The sequence below is a fragment of the Primulina tabacum genome, chromosome 5 (genome assembly GCF_025594145.1).
Source record: "Primulina tabacum isolate GXHZ01 chromosome 5, ASM2559414v2, whole genome shotgun sequence".
NCBI classification, from domain to species: domain Eukaryota; kingdom Viridiplantae; phylum Streptophyta; class Magnoliopsida; order Lamiales; family Gesneriaceae; genus Primulina; species Primulina tabacum.
Window position 1 is genome coordinate 40,557,063 of NC_134554.1, and position 12,347 is coordinate 40,569,409.

General features: G+C 36.8%; 1 long non-coding RNA gene across 4 annotated transcripts; it reads right to left on the bottom strand.

Moving 5' to 3' along the window:
• Nucleotides 1-5,732: 5,732 nt before the first annotated feature.
• On the bottom strand, nucleotides 5,733-9,543 carry LOC142547682 (uncharacterized). 4 transcript variants are annotated; one of them, XR_012820718.1, is made up of 5 exons: nucleotides 8,809-9,543; nucleotides 7,040-7,128; nucleotides 6,554-6,714; nucleotides 6,380-6,440; nucleotides 5,733-5,944 (listed from the first exon to the last, which is right to left on the bottom strand). It is a non-coding gene; the product is annotated as an uncharacterized LOC142547682 (long non-coding RNA). The 4 variants fall into 4 exon arrangements; XR_012820717.1 differs by having other exon boundaries at nucleotides 6,380-6,443; XR_012820716.1 differs by having other exon boundaries at nucleotides 6,380-6,714; nucleotides 7,075-7,128.
• Nucleotides 9,544-12,347: the final 2,804 nt, after the last annotated feature.

A 12,347-nucleotide genomic window follows, 5' to 3' on the forward strand; every position in this document is an offset into this window, starting at 1 on the left:
TCATATTGAGACCGAGTAGCTTTCGAAGATCCCGTCAAAGAAAAAAATAGCGAAAGACAGTGGATGCTGAAATCATATCCATTGAGAAAAATAAAAGTTGGGAACTGGCCGAGCTTCCAAAAGGTCAAAAACAATAAGTGTGAAGTGGATTTACAAGAGTAAAATTGTAAAATCCAAGATTTTCATTCAATCGTGATAATATTTAATGATACTGAGATTTTGTGCAATCTTGGAGATTTATCTCATTATAAGATATAAGATTTGCAAGATTATCTAAGTTGAGTGGATAATTTTATCGTTCACAATATTTTGAGCTCAATATTTAAGATATTATCGTGTATATATTTTCGAACTATTGAACAGATAAAGATCTAATATTTGAGATGATATTGAGATAACAAGATAAAGATCTAAGATTTGAGATGATATGGAGATAACAAGATAAAGTTCTAAGAATTGAGATGATATTTTTCTCCCCGCTGGATAAAGATCAAGTAAATGATAATGTGATCCCCTAGATTTCGAATTCAGGGGTATTTTTTTAGTGTATAATTTTGAAATAATCAATAGATGAGGATGAAGATTTCGAATATCACCCAAGATCATGGATAAAAGATTTATAGTTATCCTAGATTTAACTTTGATTCAAAATTCAAGTGCGAGGATGATATACGATCAGGATAGCAGCCAACCCCTACAAATAGGAGGGCCCAGTAACTCGAAATTCACACCTCTCAACTCATCAATTTTCGAGTTTCTCCCTCTCTAGTCTCCCTAGGATTTTTGAGAGCTTGCTCTCTTAGTGTGCCGAGTAGCGAAGCACTGCCGCAGTCCTGTAGCCGAAGAAGGAATTCAAAATTCCAGTGCAAGAAAACCCCTCTCTTTCACGTTTTCTTAAGAATTTAAGGTAAGTGGGCTTGTTTTAAATATTAAAATTCGTTATGCATGTATCTTCGTTTTTATGAAAATACGGTCGAGTACACATTCTTCTTCTACTCCGTTCTTGTGTTGGTTGTCATGTGATTTTGGGCACTGTGAGGATTCGACTATATATGGGTGGGAATCCCAACCATGATATGACCCTTACACGGTGGGGATGTAACCGATTTGGCCTCGCCCCCTTAGAGAAGTAAAAATTAGGGACTGATATCAGTAAACCATAGAAAGTTGAGGAATCTCAGTGTCTGGTAAATATTATGCATGGTATATGAATTTATTCAAGTCATGTGATTTCGAAATTTTAAGCATGTTGTTATTTTGTGCTCGAACGACCTCCACTTGCTGAGTATTTTCAAAATACTCACCCCTTACTCTCTCCTCCCCAGATAAATCTGAAGAACAGGTTGAGGAAGAGGAATCAGAACAATTCTGAGGATGGTGATTTTCGAGATTAGTAGTGAAAAGAAGTTCGAATTTTCGTAAATTGTTATTTGTAGACGTTTCCACATTTTTTTTAGTTGTAAAAACAATGTTTTAATTTAGGAATTTATGAAATAAACTGGTTTCGATTTATACTGTGCTACGAGACTGGTTGTTTTCGATTGTGTGATTGATGAACAATGCCGGTATCAACCATGAGTCTCGGGGCATGACATTTAAGTGGTTTCAGAGCCACCAGGTTCATAATCCGGGTGGGAAAAATCGAAAAAAAAATTCTGTGGAATTTTTCCTCGAGGCCGACGACGCTATCTCCTCCGAAACGGCCCAACGAGCGATTTTCATCACTTCGTCAGTGAGATAGGGGACGAAATCACCAAATTCCTTCATTTAGGCCTCCGAAACCGCGTTTTTGCCGTTTTAGGAAAGTTTCGTTAGCCCTATAACTTTTCGTAGGAAACTCCAAATTCGATTTCGTCAATTGTTCTGGAATCCTCTCAACATATGCTTCAAATCCATATGTCTATCTCAAAACTTCCCATTTTTGGAAAATTTTCGGAAAAAAAAATTTATATTTCCATATACTTGACTCTATATGATTCTGATACTTGTCATTTCTACCTTATATATGATATTCTGAGCATTTCCTTTTTATTTTGTTTTCAGGAAATGGCTCCATCAAATCCCCTGAAATTCCGCACTCGTGCCCAAGATGCCATCCATACGAAACAGCTTGCCCTCGATAATCAGCCGCGTCAGATAAAGCGACTTAGAGCCAGACTAGGCGAGATGAGACAAGAAATTAAGACCCTAGCCACAGAAAAAGATGAGATACGAGTCCATCTAAACAAGGCGATCTATCAGGGAAAGCTGATGAGAGGAGACAACATGGACCTAAGGGAGGTCATAGAGCAGAGCTTGTATCGAGAGGGAAGGCTGCTAGAAGATATAGAGCAGTACTATAAGGAATTGGAGGAAGAGAGGCAGCAAAATGTCAGGGGCAAGAAGAGACTGGAGAATTCATGTGAGGCTATGAACAGCCTTGCAAATGTGAGCCACCGTCTGACCCAGCAGGTTGAAACTCTGAAGAACCAGGTCAAGCAAAAGAAGACGGAGCATGAGTAGCACCAACAGCATGCCAGTGATCTGTTGGACGAGGCGGAGGCAGAGATACAAGGGCTGAAGGCGCAGGTGATGCAGCTCACGGAAGAGAACGCCCAGCTCACACAGGCGATAGAACTGCTGCAAGAGGAAGAGCCAGAAGAGGAACCAGAAGAGGAGGAGCCCGTAGAGATAGAGGCAAAGCCCATAGATGCCGTCGATGGTGGAGAGATAGTAGACTAGGGTGTCTCAGTGACCTTTCTTTTAGGAGTTTATTTTTTCATTGTTGCTATGTTATTTCATTTAGTACGATTTGTTTTGCATTCAGTTGTTCATTCAGAAATCAATAAAGTTATGTTTACTTATTCATTGATTCTACTTGTTTCCAGCATAACTTATTCATTCAATCATATCGTTATGTACAACAAATTCTTAGAGCCGTTTAATTGTAGGAAATGGCCGGCAGACCTCCGAGACAAAACCGCAACCCGCGTTACGCTAATACTGACCAGTGAAGGCAGAGAGGAGAATGGACCCTCGCCTGCCGTCAACCTCAGCCGAGCTGATCTCATGGCCATAGCCACCATAGTGGCGACAACACTGCAAAGGGTTGGGAAACTCGAACGCCAATCAGCTACCACCACCTCCACCACCAAATGGAATCAAGTTCCACTATGAATAACTTCGCAAGAACAGTGTCCAACCTTCAGTGGAGCTGCCGACCCTGAAGTTAGCCAGAGATGGCTGAAAAGTGTAGAGACTCAGCTGCGACTATTGTAAGTTCCCGAGGCACTGAAAGTGGACGTGACTATGCCTTTCCTGGAGGAAAAAGCAGGTAAGTGGTGGGAAGCAATCTCGCCAGCCATGACAGCTGCAGGACCAATCACATGGCATCATTTTCGAGAAGCCTTCCTGAGACAGTATTATCCAGCCGAGGTCAGACTGCAGAAACCTGAGTGAATTTGAAAATTTTACTCAAACTCTGGATATGTCAGTTGTGGAATACACCTCCCAGTTCAATGCCCTTAGATCTTATGCTCCGGCAATCATGGCGGACGAAGTTTTGAAATTGCACTGCTTCAAAAAGGGATTGAACAGCAGGATCCAATCAGCCCTAGCAGTCTACCAACCCGTCAATTTTTCAGACCTGATGGGCACGGCTATCTTAGCCAAAGCTGATATTCGTCGAAGAGAAGGGGATCATTGTTTGGTTATATGTTGACGATCTTATATTCACGGGTAATGATAGAGTCTAGTTTGACAATTTTAAAGAGTCCATGATGGTTGAATTTGATATGTCGGATCTTCGCAAGATGCTTTATTTTCTTGGTATTTGAGTAGTTCAATCTACTTATGGGATTTTTATTTCCCAAAAGAAATATGTTCAAAAAGTTTTGTGCAGATTTAAGACTGAAGAAATGCAATTCTTCAAGTACTTCCGTAGAATGTGGTTTGTAACTAAACAAATATTGTGAAGAAAAGAAAATTGACAACACAATTTACAAGCAAATTATTGGAAGCTTAATGTATTTGGCAGCAACAAGGACGGATATTATTTATGTATTCTTTTAGTATCATAAATAGATACATGAATAATCTTATAGAAATGCATCTTTTAGCTGTCAAGAGGATTTTATGATAATTGCAACGAACACGTGAACTTGGTCTCTACCATAAAAAGGGAGAATAATAAGATTTGATGACTTTTTGTGATAGTGATTATGTATGAGATCGAGATGATAGGAAAAAAATTTCAGAATATGCTTTTCTCTTAGATTCAACGGCTGTTTCATGGATTTTGAAGAAGCAATTAACTGTTACATTATCAACCATTGAAACTGAATTTGTTGCAGCAACTTCATGTGCATGTCAAGCTACTTAGTTGAAAAAATATTCTTGAAGAACTTAAATTCAAGAATCATGATCATATTGCAATTTATTGTGATAATAGTTCAACCATAAAACTATCAAAGAATCCAATCTTACATGGAAGAAGCAAGCATGTTGATGTGAAATATCATTTTTAAGATACCTCATAAATAATGAAACAATTGATCTCATCTATTACAGAAGTGAAAACCAAGTAGCTGACATGTTTACCAAGTCCCTCAAACTACCTGCATTTCAGAAAATAAGAGAGCTTGTAGGAATGAGTGCTTACCGCTTTACCAAAATCTATAGCTAGTAGTAATGGTGCAACTCAAATCTTTTAAACTGCACATCAGCTCAAGCACTACGGTTCGATCGCTCTACCAAGCAGGGACAATTATTGCACCCAACAATCTCCCTCCCAATAATTGCATTCTTTGCAATCAATGGGAATCGAACTCATGACCTTGGCTCTGATATCAATTGTAGGACCGAGTGCTTACCGTTTTACCAAAAGCTATAGCTAGTAGTAATGGTGCAACTCAAATCTTTTAAACCGCACAGCAGCTCAAGCACCACGATTTGATCGCTCTACCAAGCAGGGACAATTATTGCACCCAACAGAGCTATTTAGTATTAACACATTACATAACAAGTTTGAGGGGTGCTATTATTAAACCTATGTTGACCTCATCGGTTTAAGGGATTGATTATTGAATTGTTAAAGATTTGTCCAAGTCTTTAGTTATCTGTCTTGTCAAATGAAGTATGTTAGTAATGGTTTATTAGTAACAAAATATTTACAAGAAATAATTATATTTGCATATTTGTTATTTAATAGTTTTAATGGTCAAATATTGTTGTTATTTGTATGGTTCTTTCCATTGGTGTATTTGCTCATAAAAGGTTCATTTCTCAATAAACAAGATATATAACATAAAAAAAATTCTTCTCTTTGTTTGATTTATATTTTATTCTCTCACTTTCTTAATATTTTTTTCAATGCAAAGTCTGAACCACTAACCACAAATTTATATGTTCATTTAATTAGGAGTTTATAAAATAAAGTTTGAACCATTTTTGGTTATAAAATGTATATATTTATTTAGCTTGAAGTTTAAAAAATTAAGTTCGAACTATATTTTTATAAAACGTAGAAAAGATATTTTAGGTTTAAAAAATTATTAATAGTAGTCCACTTTTTCATGTGAAAGAATGCACAGTAAAAAAATATGTAAAAACTATTAATAGTATTCGACTTTTTTTTCAAAGAATGCATAGTTATGTATTAATTATGTCACGCCCCGGGACGGGGGTTGGTTGACACCGGCGTTGCTCTCAAATTTACATTCGAAAACAACTAGCCTCAGAGTACAGAATTCAGAAACCAGTCTTTTATTCATAATACGAAATAAATCAATTGTTTGTTACAACTCGAATACTGATGTTTTACAGCAGAAATGTAAAACCAGACATAACAGTGTCTTAACAGATATAGCGGAATTAACATAAATATAAAATGAGAACAATAATCTTCTTCATCAGCCCCAGAACTGGATCTGCGCTTCTCCTTCTAATATTTCTTCCTCGTTCTTATCTGAGATGAGTTTGGTGGGTGAGTGATATGATTGTTACTCAGTAAGCAGGGGCGGGAATAACTCCCAGTTTTCAAAAACCATTTTTACAGAAACAGTAATACAATAATGTACAGAAAATTCTTATTTTCAGAACAGTAATCAGAATTCAGAGACCACAGGTTTCAGAACAGAAATCACAATTAGTAAGCACTGAGAACGTTAGTGAATTTCATGGCTAAACTGATATCAGTCCCCTATATGTTCTCTCCTCTAAGGGATGAGACCAGAATCAGAATCAGAATTCAGAAATGTTCAGAATATATATTCCTACCATTAGTTCACTATGGAGTTTCAGTGCTTCAAAATCATATATCAGAAATCAAACATACAGAACTGAACTTTAAAACAGAATTATCAAACAGGATTTCAAGATATTTATATATAAGCCCACTTACTGTAATTTGCTGGAGAGTTTCGGTTGACGTCTGGAAATAGGCTTGCTCTCGCTACTGGTTTCTACTGCCCGAAAATAAGCACTCTCTTATCTCAAATATTTCAAGTGATAACTCAAGATTTGTGTAACACCAATTCAGAGGTTTGAGGGTGTTATATATAGGCAAAATTCTTACTGTTAGCCTCCCAATTAATGGTCATAATCTGCCATTAACAATCTTTATTCCGTGTTAAATGCTTCAGTTACAAGTCATGGGATGAATTAGTAACTGTCTGCTGGAATTTCGTGCTGCTGCTGCTGGATTTTATCTGTGGTTTGCTGCTGGATTCTAATCTGCTGGAAAAATACCAACTTCTGAAATATTAGCTTCTGCTGGAAATTTGCATTGCTGCTGGAATGCTGGAAATTCGGGTTCTCACAAATTAAATAAATAAATAAAATAAAATTTAAATTTTTAAAAAATGCGGAAATATTTTTATTTTAAACCTCACATTTTCGAAATAATATTTAAAATAATCGTAATTATCTTACCGTAAAAATATTGCAGTTTAAAATAACTCAACTCATCCAAAATCATACGTAAACATAAAGGTATGAAAATCTTAAAATCATCAACGTATGAAAATATTCATATGCTCTCAAAATTCGTAAATCATAATACGTAAAACATGCGGTCCTCGGGTCGTGTCATCGCACCAGATCTGCCTACTCAGAGTTCGGCACCTCTAGTCTCCTCATCATGAAGCTCACCTGTATCACACACGCCTAGTGAGTCTAAAGACTCAACACACCTGCACCGTTAATAACAAGTACATATACATAGCACACAGCAGTGAAAAATATCATACTCAACATATCTTTCATGAACTTAAAAGCATAATGTAAACATGTTGTGTAAAATCTTATCGTCTCAAAGCATGTAATCTCATGTCATCATATACGTAAACATGTCGTATCCTTTCAAAACATGATAATAATCATAGCATGTATCATCGTATCAGCATATACGTGTTAAAGCATGTCATTTCATGTCATCATATACGTAAACATTTTCTTTTTTAATTGAATTCAGTTCATTAGTTGTGACTTTCGTATCAGCTCTATCGTATCAGCTCTATCGATGGATCCATCTACATGTAACCGTGGTACCCGGCGGCGGGGGACATCAGCGACAGCATTACCCGTCCACTGAGCCCGGGCCTCAGCTCATCATATCTCATATCATCGTATACATATACATCATCAGTCACAACCAAATCCCATCCTTCAAAAATAGCATCATAATCATCACTTAATAAAAACATGCATATACGTAACTTTTCCTTTAAACCAAGCATGCAACATATTTATCATAATTGCTTAAAAATCGTAAACATGATGCATAAACATTTAAAATATCATGAATTTGTGCTCAGGGCGCTGCCAGGACCAAAATTTCACCCCGGGTGCAAAATGACCATTTTGCCCCTGAAAACCCAAAAATTATCGTTTCACCCCTGGACCTCTAAAATTGACCCGAAACTTACCAAACTCCTTAAAATATTCCAAAACATATTTGTAAGCGTTCGACGTAAACTCGAGCCCATATTACAACTTAACTGATTAGTTTTAAAACTTAGACCAAAGTCCCATTTTTAACCCGAATCGACTCGAAACTTTACCCAAATTTTCCCCAACTTTTACCACATCTTAAAAACGCTTAATGGGTCTTAAATAAATGTCATTAAGCTGCTAATCCACGGCTGGAATATTCAGAACATGACAACATCTCTCGGTCCTATCACATTACACCAACACATGTTCACTCATCTCCCAAAACTCTCCAACATCTCGACCCTCCCTTCAACCACCACCTGTCCTACCTTTAAATCTCATCCTCAAGACCAAAGGGACCTCCTAAACTAATCCAAAACAAGGTGAAATGTTGCTGTAAAAAAAAACATACGTAAAACCTGAGCAACTATCGCATCTTCTTCCTACCAAGCTATATCTCCAAGAACCGATCTTCTCCCACGTCCAAGTGCCTATGATCCACTCCTAACATTATACCAGACATTTCAAAGGCTGAGACACGGCTGAGTTCGAGTCCATGTACGGCCGAACCCTTCCTAACACCTATCGACCCCACTTCTTCACCACAACACACTAATTCTGATCGGCCCTCAAGCAATCCCACTTAGATCGGTCAAGCTTCGACTCCAGCTACTAATCCTCATCCCTCTCGACAACAACAGCTCCCTGATGACTCCATACAGCAGCCCCCTTACACGAAAATTCAGAAAAATCATGAGCAATAAGCGAGAATGCAAGGAAAACACATGTAACCGAAAATCTTTCATGGGCATGGTAAGATCGAAAGTTTTCAAACACAAATACAATCACCAGCATATAAAACGTGTAGGATGCAGAAAAAAACGATACAAAGCGTGCCTTGGTGATTTGAAGTGCAAGAACGAGACAAGGAAACCCGGATGAATTTCTCTTTGCAAAACAATTGACTACCGAAGCTTCTCCATGGTTGGCTGCTGTAAAATTGAGGAAGAAATGTCTGAATGATGGGGTGTCGGCTGGTTCTATTATTGGTGTAGGGTAGGATTAGTTTAAATGATGTTTAGTAATTTAATTAAATAGTAAACAAATACCTATTGGGCCCTAAATTGATAATTAAGAGTTTAAAAAGAATTTTAAGTTCAATAAGCTTAAAAGTAGGTCCCATTAAATCCAAACACACTCTCGAAAAATATATCGTGTTGGAAAGTTTTTGAAAATATTAGCCGAACCCTCAAAAAGTCCCCCGATTTGATTAAATTTGCTCACCGTTAAAAAAATTAAAATCTTGCGAGTAAAAATACCCAATAAATCTCAATTCTTGAAAAATACCTTTAAAACATCTTATATTAATTAATAAAAATTAATCGTGTAATAAAAACAATTTTCTTGAAAATTATCCGGTCTTCGTTCATCGTTCGAGCGCGAAATGAAATTTAAAAATCTATAATGCATGAACCTTTAAAATTTCATGAAATAAATCCTATTATGCAATAATAATGTATAAAAATAATTTGACACAATTTAATAAAATAAACATGCATTTTATGCTTTAAAATAATTTAATAAAATACCAAAGAACTTTAATAATTTGCATGCATGTGGTTCACGTGGACTTTTCGATTTTTGGGACGTTACAGAGGTATTCTTCTTCTGCAGTAGACGTAGCTATGGAAGTCTGCTTTTTACTAAACCAGGAGATCAGCCTATCATAAAGGAATTGACAAAAACCACTTGTGCTTTTCCTGTCTAGCTTGCAACCTGCATAATCAGCATCTGAATATCCAATAAGGTTAAAAGATGAATCATTGGGATACCATAAGCCGACATTTTGAGTTCACTTTAAGTACTTCAAATATGTTTAGCAGCAATGTAATGTGACTGCTTAGGGTTAGATTGAAATCTTGCACAAATGCAAACAACAAATATAATATCAGGTCTACTGGCAGTAAGATATAACAGAGAACCAATAAGACCACGATACTGAGTTACCTCTACTGGAGTTCCACTATCATCCTTATCAAGTTTAGTAAATGAGCTCATTGGAGTGGAAGCCGCAGAGCATGCTTCCATGCCAAACTTTTTCAGTAGCTCCTTGGTGTACTTAGCTTGATTTATGAAAATTTCAGTATCAAGTTGCTTGATCAGCAGTCCTAGGAAGAACGTTAATTCTCCCATCATGTTCATTTCAAACTGATCCTGCATTAACTTAGCAAACTTTGCACATAATTTGGGGTTAGTTGACCCAAAAATTATGTCATCAACATAAATATGTACTAACAAAATGTGCTTATTCTTAACTAGGGTAAATAGAGTCTAATCTACTGTGTCAATTGTAAAATCATGATTGACAAGGAATTGTGAGAGTGTGTCATACCATGCTCTAGGTGCCTGTTTTAAACCGTACAGGGCTTTGTGTAATTTAAATACATGATGAGGTGAGAAATGATCGATAAAACCTGGAGGTTGTTCAACGTAGACCTCTTCTTACAGTAGACCATTTAGGAATGCTACTTGTCTAAAACCTTGAGCTATCAATCTTGCTTGATTTCTGACCACAGTGCCTTCTTCATTTATTTTGTTTCTGAATACCCACCGAGTTCCAATAAAGGCTTGATGAGATGGTCTAGGTACAAGAAATCACACTTCATTTATCTTAAATTGATTCAGCTCTTCTTGCATAGCGTCTATCCAACTGGGATCCAGAAGAGATTCTTCAATTTTCTTTGGTTCATCCTGAGAGATAAAGGTAGCATTCATATATTCATTAATCATTTGCCTTCTAGTTCTTAACGGAGCTGCAGGATTACAAATAACCAGGGATGGAGGATGTGATTTCCTCCAAACAAAAAGGTTTAAAGAGATTTCTTCCTGGTTTGATATATTCGAAATAGGCTCAGCTGGAGCAGTAGCAGGGTCTGGAATGTTCACTTCTGGTTCTGATAAATCTTGTGTCTGAACAAATGATTCTACCAGAGGAATGTTTGGTTCTGGATTTTGAGCATCTTTAACTCTAGGTTCTGTATCATCTTCACTATCCAGTTCCAGATGAATCCTATCTAACCTGTTACTTGGATTTGATACGTTAGAGATTCCAGGAGCACTGCTATCCTCATCATAGATAACATGAATAGATTCTTCAACATTAAGAGTTCTATTGTTGAAAATTCTAAAAGCTTTGCTTACTGTTGAATAACCAAGAAATAGTCTAGCATCTGATTTTGAATCAAATGCAGACAAATAATTTTTACCGTTGTTCTGAACAAAGCATCTGCAACCAAATACATGAAAATAAGATACGTTAGGCTTACTCCCTTTTCATATTTCATATGGAGTCTGATTGTGCCTTTTGTTGATCATGGTTCTGTTTTGTGTGTAGCATGCTGTGTTGATTGCTTCTGCCCAGAAGCGTTGAGAGATGTCTGCATCTGTTAGCATTGTTCTAGAAGCTTCCTTAAGAGTTCTGTTTCTCCTCTCAGCCACTCCATTCTGTTGAGGTATTCTGGCAGATGAATATTCATGATGAATGCCCTGTTCATCTAAGTACAACTCAAGAATCTTGTTAGTAAACTTAGTACCCCGATCACTTCTGATTTTAATGACATAAACTGATTTTTCATTTTGAATCTTTTTCAGAAGCTTGATCAGGAGACTACTGGTTTGATCTTTTCCAGTAAGAAATATTACCCATGTAAATATAGAAAATTCATCAATAACAACAAATGAATACTTCATTCCCCCTAAGCTCATGATAGGGATTGGACCAAACAGATCCATATGCAATAATTCCAAACACCTTGAAGTTGATTTACTACCTTTATTCTTGAAGCTAGATCTCACCTGCTTTCCAAGTTGACATGCAGAACATACATGATTCTTAACAAAGTTAATATCGGGCAGTCCATCAACTAAGTTTTGCTTCTTGAGATTATTGATTGACTTGAAATTCAGGTGATTCAATCTCTTGTGCTAGAGCCAATGCTTATCAGCAAGAGAGGCAACTAAACATGTAGAAACAGTAGCATGATCTAAGTTCCATGAAACTTTGTAGGTGTTGCCTTCTCTCTTTCCAGTTAATACAGTAGACTTCGCAGAATCTTTAACTATGCATGTGTGCTTCTGAAAAGCTACAGAATAACCATTATCACACAGTTGATTGATGCTAATCAAATTATAATAGAGATTCTCAACCAGTAGTACATCATTGATAGTTAAGTTACCATGGATAATCTTACCCTTATCCACTGTTTTACTTTTGAGTTGTCCCCAAAAGTTATCTTTGGTCCAGTACAACTCATTACTTCTTATAGCAGATTTTTCTGTCCAGTCATATGTCTGGAGCATCCACTATCCAGATACCATGTGGAGCTGCTGATTTTGATTTTCTTCTGTTGTTCCTGCAAACACAGATTTTAGTATCT